The following is a 16,851-nucleotide window of genomic DNA, read 5'->3' as shown; positions in this document are numbered from 1 at the left end:
AACGCGCGCCTCTGGGTGCTTTTTGCCTAACTCGGGGTTGTCTTCAGTTGTTTTCAAATGCGAGGCAAGAGAGCAGCTTTCCTTTTACTTAAATAATAGAGACCTAGTATTATTAGACTAACATGTTTACATATTTTACGAAGCTACATATGTCTTCTTCAAAAAGTTGTTTCCAATAAAACCTTTTTATTTTAAATCTTTTTCAAAACACGGCAATATAATTTTTAGCTGAGGCAAAAACTGTAACTCACGCAACTGTGGTGCGATCCCGTTTGAAACAACTTCTGGAATGGGGAGCACCTCCGACACAGTCGTGTCCCAGCGGCCGGCAGGCCGCTGCGGGTTAAATCCATTAGACACAGTCTCATCAAAGCCCGTTAACTCACTAAAATATCTTTGAACTTGTCAGGTTTATTTGGGTGAATATACATATTTACTGTCCGCTTTAAGCCTCTGGTCCTTGGCATTATTAGGCGGGTGCACATATCTTCATATTCCTGTGGGACGAATAATTTTTTTTTTTCCTCTAACAGGAGAGTTTTCCTTCCCTGCGGCAGCTCTTCTCCCCAAGTTAGCAGCAGATGAGTGTTTCCAGACCGCACTAGTCAGGAGAACCTCTTGTGGAGGGGTGGCTTGCCCTACTGAGATGTTTAGCTCATTTCTTTGAGGATTTGCCTTCTGCCGTGTACATTACTCATTACTCATGTATAAACTCATTTAACCTTCCCCAAAACCTCAGGAATTGTTGTTGTTGTTGTGCAGATAAACTCCAAAACCGAGGCACAGAGCTTCTAAATACCATGTCCAAACCACGTAGCTGTGCAGGTGGAGGTTCCAGGAACTGAGTCCTGGCAACCAGAGCTCAGGCTCTTAACCACTCAGCTTCCTTCTCCAGCTGGAGGCCGGTATCTAGTCACCAGATGAATGGATGCTGGTCCCGGAACCCTAGGTCAAACCACAGGCAGAACTCGGATATACTGAGGGTTTGGTTCTAGATCATCTCAACAAAGTGGCATCGTAATAAAGTAACACCAGTTAGTGAATTTTTTGGTTTCCCAGTACCTATGAAAGTTAAGTAAATAGTACAGTACAATAGCATTATGTTTAAAAACACATCGACCTTAATTAAAAAATACTTTACTGCTAAAATCCACTAACCATCATCTGCAGCTTTGAGTGAGTTGTAGTCTTCTTCCTGGCGAGGGTCTTGCCTTGATGATGGCGGCTGCTGACTGGTCAGGGTGGGGGTTGCTGGAGGTTGCGGTGGCTGTGGTAATTCCTTAAAATTAGTGAATAGCGAAGTTTGCTGCATCCACGGACACATTTTGTGAGTGAGCTCTCTGTAGCATGAGATGCTGTTCAGTAGCATTGTACCACAAACTTTCAAAATTCAAGTCAGTCCTCTCAAACCCTGCAGCGACGTTATCAACAAACTTTGTGGACTTTTCTAAATCCTTGGTTGTTGTCTCAACAGTCTTCACACCATCTTCCCCAAGAATAGATTCTATTTCAAATCACCATCTCTGCTCCCCCACAAAAAGCACCTGCTCATCTGTCCAAGTTTTGTCCTGCGACCCCTCCAGTCCAATCCATCCTCAGTCTCTCCTTGAGTTCTAGTTCTCTTGCTGTTTCTGCCACATCTGCAGGAATTCGCTCCACTGAAATCTTGAAGCCCTCAGAGTCAGCCTTGAGGGTTGGAATCAGCTTCTCCCAAACTCCTGTGAATGCTGATATTTTGAGCTTCTGCCACGAATCATGTATGTTTTTAATGGCATCTGAAATGGTGAATTCTTTCCAAAAGGTTTTCAGTTTATTTTGCCCAGATCCATCAGAGGAATCGCTATGTATGGAAGTTTTAACCTTATAAAATGTATTTCTTAAATAATAAGACTTGGAAGTTGAAACCACTCCTTCATCCATGGGCTGCAGAATGGATATCTTAGCAGGCATGAGATGGATAATAACCATCGTTGATCTCATAGTACAGCAGACCTCCTGGGTGACTGGATGTATCTTCAATGATCAGTAATTTTTTGAAAGGAATAATTTTTTTTCTGAGCAGTGGTTCTTGACAGTGGGCTTAAAATATTCAGTAGACCATGCTTTAAGCAGACGTCTGTTGCGGTTCTATTTTGTAGATCACAGGCAGAGTAGATTGAGCATAACCCTTTGGGCTTTAGGATGTTCAAAGGGTCGATGAGCACTGGCTTAACCTCAAGTCACTGGCTGCGTTCGCCCCTGACAGGAGAGTCCGCCTGTCCTTTGATGCTTTGAAGCCAGGCATTGACTTCTCCTCCCTAGCCACATAAGGCCTAGAGGACATCTTCCCACTGGAGGCTACACTGAAGGTGTGTTGTTTGCTGTAGCCACCTTAGCCACCTTCAGGACTATCTTGGCTAGATCTGGGTACTTTGCTGCGGCTTCTGCATCAGCGCTTGCGGACACACTTATGTCACTGAGACGGCTTCTTTCCTTAAACCTCATGAACCCACCTGAGCTTCAACTTCCTACTTCAACTCTCTCCGCCTTCCCTGAACTGAAGAGTCAGGGTCTTGCTCTTGATGAGGCCTTTGGCTTTAGGGAGTGTTGGGGCTGGTTTGATCTATCCAGACCACTGAAGCTTTCTCTAGATCATCAACGAGACTCTTCACCTCTCTCATTGTGTGTTCCTTGGTGTAGCACTTTTAATTTCCTTTTAATTTACATTCAGAACTTGGCTAACTGTGCAAGAAAGTTAGCTTTTGACCTATCTCAGCTTTCAACATATCTTCCTCACTAAGCTTAATCATTTCCCACTTTTGACTCTAAGTGGGAGGTATGTGACTCTTCCTTTCAACCTCAAACAGGGGCTACTGTAGGGTGATTTCAACGTGGTTGTGTCTCAGGGAATAGGGAAGCCTACCGAAAGGCTCAGAGATGGGTGGTGGTCAGAATGCACACGACATTTATTAAGTTTGCCGTCTTCTACTGGCACGGTCAGTGGTGCCCAAAATAATTACTAGAGTACTACGAAAGAATACTGATCCCAGGTCACCAGAACAATCTACAAATAATGAGGAAGTTTGAACTACGGAGAGAATCACCAACATGTGACACAAAGACATGAAGTTAACAAAGTCTGTTAGACAAATGGTGCTGAGAAGCTTGTTAAATTCAGGATTACCAAAACTTTCAGTTTGTAAAAACTGCAGTGGTGGAGAGGCACAAGAGAACGAGGGATGCCTGCGTGGGGCCGGTGGGATCTGCAACCGGTCGCTCCCGTCTTTCCTTCTGCATTTTCTTTCACTGACTTCCTCTGTCTAGACCTGCTTCTCCCTTGCCTTCCTCCAAACCAAATGCCCGTGGTTGCTCTCTAGCCTCTGGTAGTTAACAGGAGCTTGGAAAACAAAAATTTTGAAGAATTCTTTCTCAGAGGACCTCAGTGTTGCTCTTAAAGCCTTCAGCTGACTGGAGGTGACGCAGACACATCATCCAGACAATCTCCTTTGCTCAAAGTCAACGGATGTCAGATGCCAATCACATCGACGAAATACCTTGACAGCCACGCGAAGACTAGTGTTTGATCAAGCCGGCACCGTCTCCCGGCCAGATTAACGTACACAAGTAACCGTTACAACTAGTTAGGGGTGTTTGTCCATACTTGCTCTTTTTTCCCCAAATTATTTAAGTTTTTAGATTTTGGAAATTCTTTAAAAATTCCTGCTGGAACAACAATTGGAACGGCAGTGAATTCATTAGTTGAACTGAAAATGATGAACGTCTTAATGACGTGGCGTTACCTGACTGTGGGCAGAGCAGGGCATCGAGTCTCCTGTTACTCAGTGGCTGTGTTTGTTTGGTTGGTTGTTTGGAGAGGGGCAGAGTCTGAATTGGTCCTAAGTAGAGGTAGAAGAAATATTTAAAATACTTATATTATTAATGAGGGAGGCCAAAAAGATAGAAGGTTTCTACTAAAAAAAAAAAAAAAGGTAGCTTGCTCTTCTGCTTCATGATTCACAGAAGACCTTCCAGAATTGATCTCTCTTTATAAAACTAAAGTCTGTTCACCTTGCATATCATTTTTGGGGAACTTTCTGTTCATACCAGAATTTAGTCCCGTCAGAGAACAGCTGAATTTGAAGTCACATGACTAATTCCCACTGAGGGTGTGGGTAAACAGAATGGCCCTCAGCTTAGCCAGCCGGCCCCACGCGGGCGGCCAGGGGGGAGCGGGACAGGCCTGCTCCGGGCAGCATCAGCGCCTCTGCGCCCGCTGGCAGCACGACCTCCTCCTCCACGCCGCCGACTGCCACGCGACTTCTCACCTGGTCGCAAGGGCAGAACTGAATGCTTGAAGTAGGATGTTTTCCGAAATGACAAAGCTTGATAAATCAGATACTTTCTGTACATATGATTATGTCTGGGAAACCTTGGATTATAGAAGAAACGTTAAAAACAAAAACAAAAACAAAAACCAACCCTGAAATAAAGAACAGTCGAACGGACACTACCTAGTTCACAATTGGATGTGCTTTGGTTAAGATATTCTGAAATATCTTACTTTCAACTGCTTCCATTATAACTTCGACTTTTCATACCTTTAACAGAACTATTTCCTTGCATCTAAATCAATGGCAAACATCATGCCTGGGTATCAGAAATGTTCATTTTTAAGACAGAAATAATGTGGTGAAAGAAAGATATTCTAAATAAAGCTTTGAAGAATGCTTGATTTCGTTACTTCGAACAGGAAGGCCCTCAGATGAGATATGAGCAAGCATTAAGGTCTAGAACAAACTGACCTGGGTGAAGCCCATAAAATGACTTTCCTAAATATTGTTTAATATTTTAATTAATTGAATTCCTCACATGAGTTAACTTCCTTAATTACAGACTTTCCAAAAGGATTTCCTGTCTGTGTTATCAGTTCAAAATTATTAGAAAACACTGAATCTTTTTCATCATAAAATTAATATGTGTCCATATTTAATGAACCAGAGTCCAGCCCCCTTCCTTCAGGATAAATACACCAAAGTTAGCAAAGAGTTTATGTTTGAGTCATTGTGTAACTGAAACATGCTTTAAAAATTCACTAATTGTGTGATTTTTCAGGTTAACCCTGTGAAAGCTGATTACTCACCAAATGCTCAACATCATAACGACTACGTATTTGAGGTTGTGAGCTCGCAACTGCATCAGTTCTGGTTCTATCTAGTTCTACCTAGTTCTACTTAGTTCTGTCTAGTTCTATCTGTACCACAAAGGGCCACATGTTCAAAACTATTCATGTTACATACGGTTTCTGAAGCTGGAGTCCTGAACAAGTTACATAAGTCTAGCTAATGGGTTCCTAACAGAAATACGAGATTCTAGATCCATATGTCCTCAGAGGGTTTCATTAAGTGTAACTAGGATGTAGATCTTTAAATAGCATTTGTGGGACGCCTGGGTGGCTTAGTGGATGAAGCCTCTGCCTTTGGCTCAGGTCATGATCCCAGGGTCCTGGGATCGAGCCCCACATCGGGCTCTCTGCTCAGCAGGGAGCGTGCTTCCCCCTCTCTCCCTGCCTGCCTCTCTGCCTACTTGTAATCTCTGTCAAATAAATAAATAAAATCTTTAAAAAATAATAAATGATAAAAAATAAAAAATAATAATAAATAAATAGCATCTGCTTTAAAAAAAAGTTAGATTTCTATATTTAGACAACATTGCACTCCTAAATTACTCAGAGTCATATAGACTTAAAGGATTGTTCTACATCCTGGCTTAAGATTTACTTCCAGATGTAACTGCATAATTTTATAAATGGAGAGGGACCCAGAGTATAAATACAACGTATGAGCTTTTCTAGCTTTTTAATCAATTCTAACTTGGATAACTCTTTAGAATTAAATTAAATTTATAGTAAACAACAAAGGTCATTGTGCACAATATTTATTGATATAAGGTTGTAATAGAAATTAGTGACAGAATGCTAACTGGGATGAATTAACGGACAAGCTTACCATGTCTCCCTTACTCTCCGTCACACACCCACCCTTCCGGCCCCTGAATGTGAAAACAACGCTCATCTTTATTTCTGGGTCTATAGTTCCTGGATTCTGGACTTCAGTATTTCCTTTTCCTTCACCTCCAGACAAATTTACTTCTTGTTAGTACTTCTGATATCAACTGGCATAAAATTAAAGAAAGGTTCAAAACTATCAGTGGGTTCCTCTCAAAGAGCCCTGAATGCTCTTTCGGAAACCCGCGTGTCAGCTCCCCACGCCTCCCTGGAGTCTTTGCTCAGATGCAGAGTTTTCTTTGGGACCTAACCTAGACACTAATACTTAAAGTCCGCTACGCCTGCACCACCAAAACCCCTTAGCCCATCGTCATCTATTTTGATTTGTCCTGGCTTCTTCCTGTAACATCCATCACATTGCAACAAACCGCCGACTATCATTTATGTATAATCTATGCTGTTATTTTCTGTCCATATATTTAGCACATAACCTCTACAAGTACTCCCGCCTGCTTTTTTTCACTAATATATCTTAAGCATCTCGATAAGTGACTGCACCTACTAGGTCCTTAAATATTGCTTAATAAATGATTAAATAAATGGATATGTTTCTTTGTATCAGTGTCCACAGAAAACTAGGTAGTTGACTCTGTAGTTTTGTGTGCAGTGTACGATACATACAAAATGCAGACTGTGGAAGTGTTAGAAACATGACCCACTGCCAAAGAGAAAATATTCAGAAACTAATCACCATTTATTATTCTTAGGTCAACCTCATATTTATCCCTCCACCCCTTCTGTGAAGGGAAATAAATTGGTAAAGATGCTTTCTGTAACGCAGTGTTCAGGTTTCACTGAATTCCAAGGAGTGACCTTCAATCTAGGGTAAATGAGAAGGTTGCTCGGTATTTTAACAAAAAATGTTGAAGCATTTCACCAAATGGCCAAACAATGGCTGAACTTGGCAGAATTTCTTGTTGAAACTGGCAGACCTGCCAACTGTTGGCTCCCAACAAAAGTCTTACTCCATTACTTATGGCCTTCCTGGACAGTAACAGTAAAAAAGTCTATAGAAGGAGAAAAAACCTAAGCAGTGAAGTGAAAATAAATAAATAAATAAATCAGTTTTTAAAAAATATATGTAGAATACAAGTTTGTTTAATTCACAAAAAGCTATACACCTGTTTGAGAAGTCATGACTTCTGTGTTTGAAAATCTATATTTTATAAAGCTTCTAAGTATTGATTTACAAATATTTAAGGTAATTCTAAAAAGAAAACCAACTATAAATGCCCCTTCATCCTTGTATAGTTTTGGAAATTTTCCAAATGTAAAATCAGAGGGCTTTTTTATAAACTGAAACATATATTTGTCATTAAATAAAGTCATGATTTATCTGAAATCTTCACGATGGATTTTCACAAAATAAATCTTCTGAACTGACTCATCTCACAACTTATGACAATACTTGTCTTTTTAAATTTGGATTTTTCTATGTGTTGAGATTCGTATAGCTAACTTTATTTTCTTCTAATATAGAGCACTAGGGGCGCTTGGGCGGCTCAGTTGTTAAGTGGCTGCCTTCAGCTCAGGTCATAATCCCAGGGTCCTGGGATGGAGCCCGTTATCGGGTTCTCTGCTCAACAAGAGGCCTGCTTCTCCCTCTTCCACTTTCCCTGCCTGTGTTTCCTCTCTCTCTCTCTCTGGCAAGTAAATTAATAAAATATTAAAAAAATAAGTCAAATTGCTAATCATTCATTTACCTAGAAATATCAAAATTGTTTTTTTTTTTTTCTTCTGAGCCCAGATACACATGTCATTTATGGAAACAATAATTTTCCTTTGAGAAAAAGACTGCTTCTCAAATTATGCTCATAGTATTCAGAGAAAAAATATATATAAAATATGTTGGAGTTATTTTGCTGTTTATTTCAACACATTATCTAACAACACACTGGCTGAATTTTTAACCACAAGCCACAAAACAAATCTGGATTAAACAACTCTGTCATAAATGATTGCTCAAAACATAAAAGCAAACTCTCAAACAGCTTCTTCCCCTGGCCTTTCCTAGTCTGTCACTCTTTTTGAACTTCCTGACTTTACTGGATATGGTCATTATCAATAATGTAGTTAAAATAAATTTCTGATTGCGAAACAAAATGATAGCGAGGCCCTAACAAAAACTGTATTTTATTTTAAGGATTAGTCTACATTCAATTTATTTTTGGTATGTTTATATATAGCAACCCAATATTCTACAACACATTTTCTTTGTCCTGAGTGGCTTAAAATAGACAGAATTAATAATAACAAAATAAAGCCGAGACCAACAGCCAACTGACAATTTTTAATCTAGATGAGCTTGGTAAATTGGTGGAAAAAGCACGCAAAAATGAGTTTTAAACCAGTAAAGACCCCAATAGAAGTTTCAGCTCAAGTACTTCATGTTAAATTATTGTACAGGGGAGCCTGGCTGGCTCAGTCAGAAGAGCGTGCGGCTCTTGGTCTCAGGGTTGTGAGTTCAAGTTCCACATCGGGTACAGAGATTACTTAAAAATAAAATATTTAAAATAAGTTAAAATAAAATAAAGTCTTAGAAATAAGTAACCAATTAAAAATAAGATGCAGAAATTACTAATATCTGACAGTGAGCAGACATTTTATACTTGCTCAAGCGAGTATCAGTCCTTACGAGGACAAACAGATGCTCCAGAAGTCTGATTCAGTAAACGGCCAGAATATGTGTTCTCTCTCATCAAGATGCAGCAGAGACACCATGCATTCTTGAGAGGCTTTTCTAACAGTGCTGCTTGCAGAATGAAAAAGGCTGTTCTGAGGTTTGAATAATTGCCTGATGTACAAAATGCTGTCAATTTAAAATAGTTTCACTAAATATTACAATTGGCTCTCCACTGCACCGTGGAATCAAAGATATATCCTAATATGCATATATACATATATATTAGTAATTTTTCAGCTTTTCTATCTGCTAAATCACCTCACTGTGTTAGGAATCTCTCCTCCAGGACATTGACAGTAACAGCAGAGACAGAGCCAGCTAACCTACAGCATAAACTAGGACACCAAATCAGCTTCGTGGTTCATGATGTTGCCCAAACCAATGTGATTAACAATTCTCTAATTAGCACTATTCTAACTAATTCCTCTTTCTAGCTGTGCTCACCTTGGACGTCTCTAACAGAACAAATGTGCTGTCTGTGTTGACATGCATCCCATCCTGGAATGAACCCGAGCTCTGCGTGTTGTTCCAGGTCTGTGACAGTATCTTTGGTAAAAAGGCAAGATGAAGGGTTTGAAGATTCACCCAGAAGCTGATAAAACAAGACAAGAAGGGAACAAGTTAGGGAGGGAAGAGCCAATCTAGAGAAAATAGAAGATTCAGAAAATTTTCATCTAGAGAACAGATACATAAAGGACTGTAAGTGATTAATTACTGTTCACTGAGTAAACAGACTGACGTAAAGTCAGAGTCGGAAATGGGTTTTGAAAGTAAAAGAACTTAGATCAAGAAAAGGGAGTGAACAAAATAGAGAGGAAAACAGAAGACAAAGCGGAGGCAATAAAAGAAGATCAACAGATTCACTAGGAGAGATTTTATTTGCCAGAAACGTTAGAAAGTCAAACGCAGCACTGAACTGCATAAATTAAGATGTGGAGACACTGAGCACACAGGGCCATGGACAAGGGTTAGCATTCAAATGCCCCCCAGCTGCTTGGCCTAACAGTTCAGACAGGAAGACTGTGTCTGCCCCTTGGTTTGGGAAACTGGGTTGAGGGTTAAGCCTAGAAGTTTTTCCCTCTGAGGTGGGGAGTGCTTATGACGAAGTTGTGAGAGGCAAAGACCACGTCCTGGACGATAATCGTGTCCTAATGCTTGGGCCCTGTTGGTCGAGATGATGACTGTGCTTCTCAGCGTTCGTGGGGTCTGACTCCTGGCAAGTCTAGTCTGTCTGGGACACTTTGTCAAAAGGCAGCCAGACATTAATATTAGCCCAGATACTAATATTAGACATTAGTAAGCTACTTTACTAATTAATTTTTAATTAATTACTTATTTTTAAGACTCTGTTTTAATCACAGCACATCTGTAGCGGCAGAAACTGTTTGGTAAAATGCAAATCTCTTGGGTTATTCTAAATCTACCAAATCAGGCAGAGTTTGCTCAGCATTCAGAAGAAGGAATGCTTAAATGATCTCTGTGCCCTGAAAATAGTTTTCTCTCTATTGAACTCTGGTTATGGTGAGAATTAAGACATAAAAACACAGTTAGGTTTAAGTTTACAATGAGAAAATGAAAGCAGGAACAAGACACATGATTAAACCAAGAGATTCTCTTTCTAAATAATGAAATAACAAACATTAATTCACATGAACTACATATAAACAGCAAGACAAAATTCTTCTAATTTTGACTTTGAAAATTAATAGTTTTGAGATTTGTGGGTGCATTCCCCCATCTGAATAATCAGAACTTAAGAGTCTTGAGAACCTTATAATAATCCAAAACATAACTTTTCTGACCTTTCCCTGGACACAGGGGTAAGCGCACAGACACACACACACACACACACACACACACACACGAGTGATTCATGAGCTGTTCTTCGTTGATGTTCCAAAATTCCCTCCATACAGCTAGGAAAGTAACCGAAAGTCAAATAGAATTCATATGCATAAATCATATTTATGAAATTCTAAGTATTTAACTTGCGCATCTCAAAGGTGTCTGATCTTAACAATATTCCTGACAAAGTAAGAGAACTTTCCAGCTGGATCGGTGGCGGATGATGTGGCATTTCTCCACCCCAGTGCTCTGACCTGTCCCAAATATAGTGCATTTTGATATTTTACCCATAAATCCACAATAAATCCACAATTTCAGACGAACGAATCATACTCTTCCTACTGTTCTACAAAAATGTTTTCTAATTTTAAAAATCTTGGAGACGCAGAGGATTATGCGCAGCATCAATACGTTGTTTAAAGAAACAAATGCCTGCTCATGGGACCGGCCCGTCCACCGTGTTCCCCTCAGCGGAGTCGCGCACACGGCCCAGAAGCACGCCGACACCGAGCCTGTGCTCGCTGTCCCTCTGCTTTCCCTCACGGCATTCTCGCCCTCAGGCATGCTTGTAAGCAGAGCGTTACTTAGTTGTTCATCTCACGAAGGTCACTATGAAGGTCATTCCGAACGCAGCCCTCAGAGACGGCCTCTTCCATCAGCAGCCCTGCAGATGCAGCCCTGTGAGCGCGGCCCTGCTGCCTGGTGGGAACGGGCCGCAGGACAGGGCAGCTGGGGGGGCAGGACAGGAGCGAGTTTCTCTCTCCTCCTGACAGGGGGCTGCATCGCTCCCTCCACTTGACTGCTACGAGCGACGCAGCGAATGCATTTCTCCCCAGTGTCCTGGTGCACGAACGCCCGAGTCTCTTGAGGGACTGTCCTTCCGAGAGTCCAAGCGCTGGCACCCGTCTCCACTCTCACTGTGTGTGACGTTTCTGCTGCACCGCATCCTTCCCAACGTTTTATTGTTGAACTTCACATTTCTGCCACACTGGTGGGAGTACCGTAGGATCCCATGGTGATTTGAAGTTGCATTGCCCTGGTCAGGAATCACAGCAAATATGTATATACAAGGAATTAACATTTTTCTGTGAAAGGGTAGCAGTGACGCGAGGTTCTAGAATTACAGGTGCGCCAGTTTTGCTTATAAGTACTTAAGAGAAGGACTAATTATCTCGTTTTGGTTGGTGGTCCAGGAAAAGAAGAAATATATTTTATTACTTTTAAATGTGTACTGAATGTATAAAATGTACTTTGTTACTTTTAAAACTTTTAAAAGTACTTTTAAATTTTGTAAAGTAATTTATTTTATTTATTTTTTTTTTTGGGTGGGTCATAGGGTAGCTTTATTTTTTTTTTTTGTTTGTTTTTAATATGATTTTTTATTTTTTATAAACATATATTTTTATCCCCAGGGGTACAGGTCTGTGAATCACCAGGTTTACACACTTCACAGCACTCACCAAAACACATACCCTCCCCAATGTCCATAATCCCACCCCCTTCTCCCAAACCCCCTCCCCCCAGCAACCCTCAGTTTGTTTTGTGAGATTAAGAGTCACTACTTTTAAAACTGGAAAGGTATAAGTACCCTTGCTCGCCGTGACAAGAACACAAACCGGCCATGCCTTCAGTCCTATCTCTAACTTCCCATTTCCTTGATTCAAACACCCCATCAAATACACATCAAAACCTCTTTTAAAAATAGAGGAAGAAAATGGACAAGTCCATTCGGATGGATGCACACTTTATTTTTTGAAGCAGTTGCAAGTTCACTGCTACACTGAGTGGAAGGACTAGCGGTGCCCGCACAGCCCTGTCCGCCGTCGTGCACAGCCTCCCTCCCCGTCCACATCTGCCGCCAGAGAGGCGCACTTGCTACAGCTGAGGAACCTGCCGTTCCCACGGCACGTAACCACCCCAAACCCAGAGTTCACGTTAGGGCTCAATCTTGGTGTTGAACGTTCTGTGACTTTGGACAAATACATAACGACATGTGTTGTAAGCTTTTTATAATCCTTCAAATAGTTAAAATCACTTATGGAGCGTACAGATCTCTTGAAAGAGGTCGTGTCTACTGTGGTAAAAATTGTTTCTCCTACATAAAAACGTTATAGGAGGCATTGGAGTTTGTGTCTTTCACATAATCTCTCATTTTGGAAACAACTTGCTTGTCCTTAGACACATCAGCTGAATCTAACCAATATATTTTTTCAAATTACTAAATTCACTTAGATTTGCATCTTTTTAGCTCACCTGTTGTGCAGCTCACCCTTGGCATTACATTATGAGGGTTTATCTTTTATTCTTACTGCTGAATTTCTTTTCTCTGTTTTCAGGGTTTAGTTGATCTTGATTTCATTATCTGGTCAGTTTAGGCAATGACACTTGAACAAGATCAGCTTCTTTCGAGTTTCTCCCGTTATGTCGATCTAGAGGCTTTACGTTTTCTTTGCATCTTTTCTCCTGGGATGTCAATTAACCTTTGGTACTACAGACACAGATATTTTTCTGAGGAAAGTGGAAGTCAGACCATGCTCACATATGCCTTATTTTGTTAAAACGTTTGTACGACGCACTGGCGGGCCTGGGTGGCTCAGCTGGCTAAGCGCCTCGTTGTTGGCTTCGGCTCCGGTCATGCTCTCAAGGTTGTGGAATTGAGTCCTGGGAAGGGCTCTGCGTTCCGCAGGGGTCTGCGCTCCGCGGGGGTCTGCATGCGATTCTTCCCTCTCCCTCTGCCCCTTCCCCTGCTCTCTCTCTTTCAAATAAATAAATAAATCTTTAAAAAAAAGTACAGTGCATTTACTAATCGAAGTTACCTCATGAGTAAAATTTCTGATGGCCAGAAGAAACTACTGACATATTTGGTTTTTATTTATCCCACGTCACCAAAGGGGTGGAAAGACTCTTCCCAGCATTTTCAGCTGGAGTGAAAACAAAACCTCTAGAGCCCTGCAGAAGAAAATCAGTAACACTTCACGGTCCTTTCTTTTTCATGTGCTATTTTCTAGCAAGTTGGGAAAATACTCAAAATAAACTTCCACTTTGAACCTTCTGAATTCCATACATATGCCAATAAAGCCCGAGACGGACAAGAGTTTTTACTCTTTCCAAAATAGCTTGTAGAAAATCCAGATTCTAAAAGTGTGCAGTGTTTGTTGGCATAAAAATACACATCTCCTTAATAAGACTGGATCATGATCCTGACGGTAACATATACCGACTTATAATAAGACATAATAAGTTACTAAAAACACATGAAGGTGTACTGCTTTACAAAGTAATCCAAACATGTTTTTTGAGTCACAAAAATTTGATTGCAAAGATCTCTCTTAACTTTTGAGTTTTCATGTAAATGTCTCTATTGACGTCATAGAACTTCGCGACGATTCCGAGGTTGTTGCTAGAAGTAGCAACAAACTGATGACCCACAAGAGTGGGTCCAATAAAGACCTCGCAGATCACAATAGAAACTAATGGAGATAAGTAACTCGTGAACACAAACTTGACATTTTTGAAGTTCAGGAAGTCCAAATACCATGTAAATGCAGAGCAGGATTAAATCCTCCTACGGCCATATCTTGCCCACAACATCAGTTTGAGTCCAAAAAGAGGCATATAAACCCCGTTTACATACATTAGGTCCTCATTCAGTGGTGGGGGAATCTCGCTTTTTGGTAATGTCCTATGTTTAAAGAAAGTTAAATGCTAAACTGCCATGATCTAGGCTCTGCCTTCCTCTTTGACAAGGTCTGCGACACTCTCCGACCCCCACTCACTCCACCCTGGCCACCCTGACCCTCTCTGCGGACTCTGAGCCGGCTGCATCATCCCATTCTCAGAACCACTGGCCGAGCCTTCCTTTCTTCCAGGAGCAAACTTTCCCCTGAACATTTCAGGGCCACCTCTTCCTACTGCTAAGATCTTGAACAACAGGGAACATCCTTCATGTTGGTGTCCCTTAAAATCTTCATCATTAAAAATAACGTGCCAAGAGCGAAGTTCTTGATTAGCTCCAGGTTAGCGTGATGGCCACCTGAAAGTGCCTGACATATCTCCTCCCAACTTCCCATTAAAAGTCAACATTTAAAATACAGGGGTTTATGGTTTGAACAAAAGAGCCCACACCAGGATATACCTTTAAGTTAAATTCTGTAAAATCACTATTCACTAGTAATTTTATTCTCTAATAATATTACCAAATTCACAGGAATGTTCTCTTGTCCTTCAGGGCTCTACGATGATACAGCAACCATTTGTGCTGGCACCTGTCCAGACTTTGGATGGCCCTACGTTCAGGTATTGTCTACATTACAAAAGAACATTCAGGGCCTAAGGAGAGGAACATGTGGGATTTTCAGTGGAACTGACAATAATATGAACATGTTAACAATAGTAAGGAAGATTTCACAGACTGACTTATAACTAAATGCCAAGTAGCTCCCCAGTAAAGGAAAACTTTGAAAGACAGTCCAACAAACTATTGGTGGAGATGGACTTATGGACGTCCAGCAACCTTATGAAGTCATTTCCTGGGTCTTAGGTTGTGAATTTAGCTCCTAAATTCTTGTTACCTTGGCCAGAGAACTAGGAGTGTTAAATTAATTTAAATGGGTCCTATCAGATTTAGCAATGTTAGTAATCTGGTAATATTTGCCACAAACACCGCACACACACACAAGCATACATGTATGTTCATATATGCACATATGTAATGTCTGTAGCTAACCTTATTATAACTATATTATATTTCTATATAGACATACATAGAAAACAAATGATGTTTAATGTTATTAAATAATAGAACTAGGTTGCTCATTTGAACTAAATGACATTCCTCTGTAGAGTTCTTTCTTTTCTGAATCACGTAGTCACTGTGCTTGTAAAAACTTCCCGTAATTGGAACGTAAGAGGATATAACTTGTCAATAAGAGAACAGGAAAATGGGGGGTAAGCTGTTTTAAAGATTTAAGTTGTTCTAGAGACTATTTTTAGAACTCCCTGGACGAACAGTTTCCACTTCAATCCTGGGCAGTGATTACGAGCGCCGGGCGCGGGTGCTTCCGAAGAGATTCCTGCTGCAGACAGACACGTCTTTTAACTCACATTTAGCATTTTCCTTCCATGTCAATACATACTAATTATGCAATTATTATTACACCTCACAGCCCCTTCCCTGACAGAATTGAAGTGATTTTCCTGTCCTAACTTATTTTTAGACGGCAAAGTATTTGAGCGATTCAATCATGTACCATCCTGATAAACTGTAATAGCGTTAATGAAAAAAGCCTCCTAAAGAATTTCATCTTAAATTCAAAGCTAATGACATAATTCCTTCTTCTGCTTTTTAAATTCCCAAGTCATCCTGCTGGGCCCAGAAACAGACCCTCCATCACCGTCCTGCCCCACAGCAGGTCTTCAGAACTCAGCATTGTCCTCCTCCGTGTGTCCGCTTCCTTTGCACACGACGTTGCACATGACTCACCGTCCTGTGCAGAGGTCTGGACGCTCGCAATGCCTATTCATCTCTGACAGCTGAATTTCTCTTCCTGAGCTTTTTTATGTGAAATGGAGCCAGATCAATTTTTATAAGCCCCAAATTTGCTTAATGAAGACATGTAGGAAAGAGCATAAAATGGAAAAAAATTCACTACTAGGCAAAGACTGATTTTGACCTCTACAGTTCCTCTGTCAAGATGAACAGTACCAGTCATCTTCCTGTGGAATTTAAGAGGATTATTCAATATTTTTTATAAATGTCTTTCTAACTTAATAAATTTTAACATCTTTTGGAATACTGTAAAGGACATGAATTGGAAGTGGCTGGAAAATGAAAGGTACAAATTTAAACTCTTTTCATTAGATTATCTCTGACTTAAGGAGTTTTGTAAGATTTTTTTGGGAGGGAGAAGTTTATTGCCTCTTTTGCAGTATTTAAAATTTTATTTTAAACAAGTACAGTTAAAGTGAATGTGTGTTTAAATTCCAGCAGGAAAGATGAAAAATTGTCTCTGGGGAGATAAAAAAATACAAATGAGAACCAGGATTGAAATTTGCTATCCTATTAGTTTGACTCATCTATGGTTTAATTTCAACCTAATGAAAGAAGCACAGAAACGAAACTTAGGAAACTCATACTCTTAGCTCATCTACCACAGCTGTGGCTTAGGAGGCAAAAAGTCTCCTAAACTCCTACTTTCCAAATCTGTAAAATGAGCAAGTTTCTCTACAAAACTTCTCAGGTCCATTCAGTGCTGAGATTCTGGAACCTCTGAACGTAACT

General features: G+C 40.5%; 1 protein-coding gene across 3 annotated transcripts in view; it reads left to right on the top strand.

Annotated features, from left to right (window-relative positions):
* The window catches only part of CALCRL (calcitonin receptor like receptor), a 95,895-nt gene that overhangs the window by 5,431 nt on the left and 73,613 nt on the right, over positions 1-16,851 (top strand). For 2 of the 3 annotated variants that reach the window (XM_059393004.1, XM_059393002.1), the window contains exon 2: positions 14,800-14,867. The exons of the other annotated variant lie outside the window; for it this stretch is intronic. The gene's annotated coding sequence lies outside the window, so the exon portion shown is untranslated. The remainder of the gene's footprint in view (positions 1-14,799; positions 14,868-16,851) is intronic. 3 annotated transcript variants of the gene reach the window in all.

Source organism: Mustela nigripes, chromosome 3 (genome assembly GCF_022355385.1).
Source record: "Mustela nigripes isolate SB6536 chromosome 3, MUSNIG.SB6536, whole genome shotgun sequence".
Taxonomy (NCBI): Eukaryota; Metazoa; Chordata; class Mammalia; order Carnivora; family Mustelidae; genus Mustela; species Mustela nigripes.
This window is presented reverse-complemented; position numbering and strand designations above follow the sequence as displayed.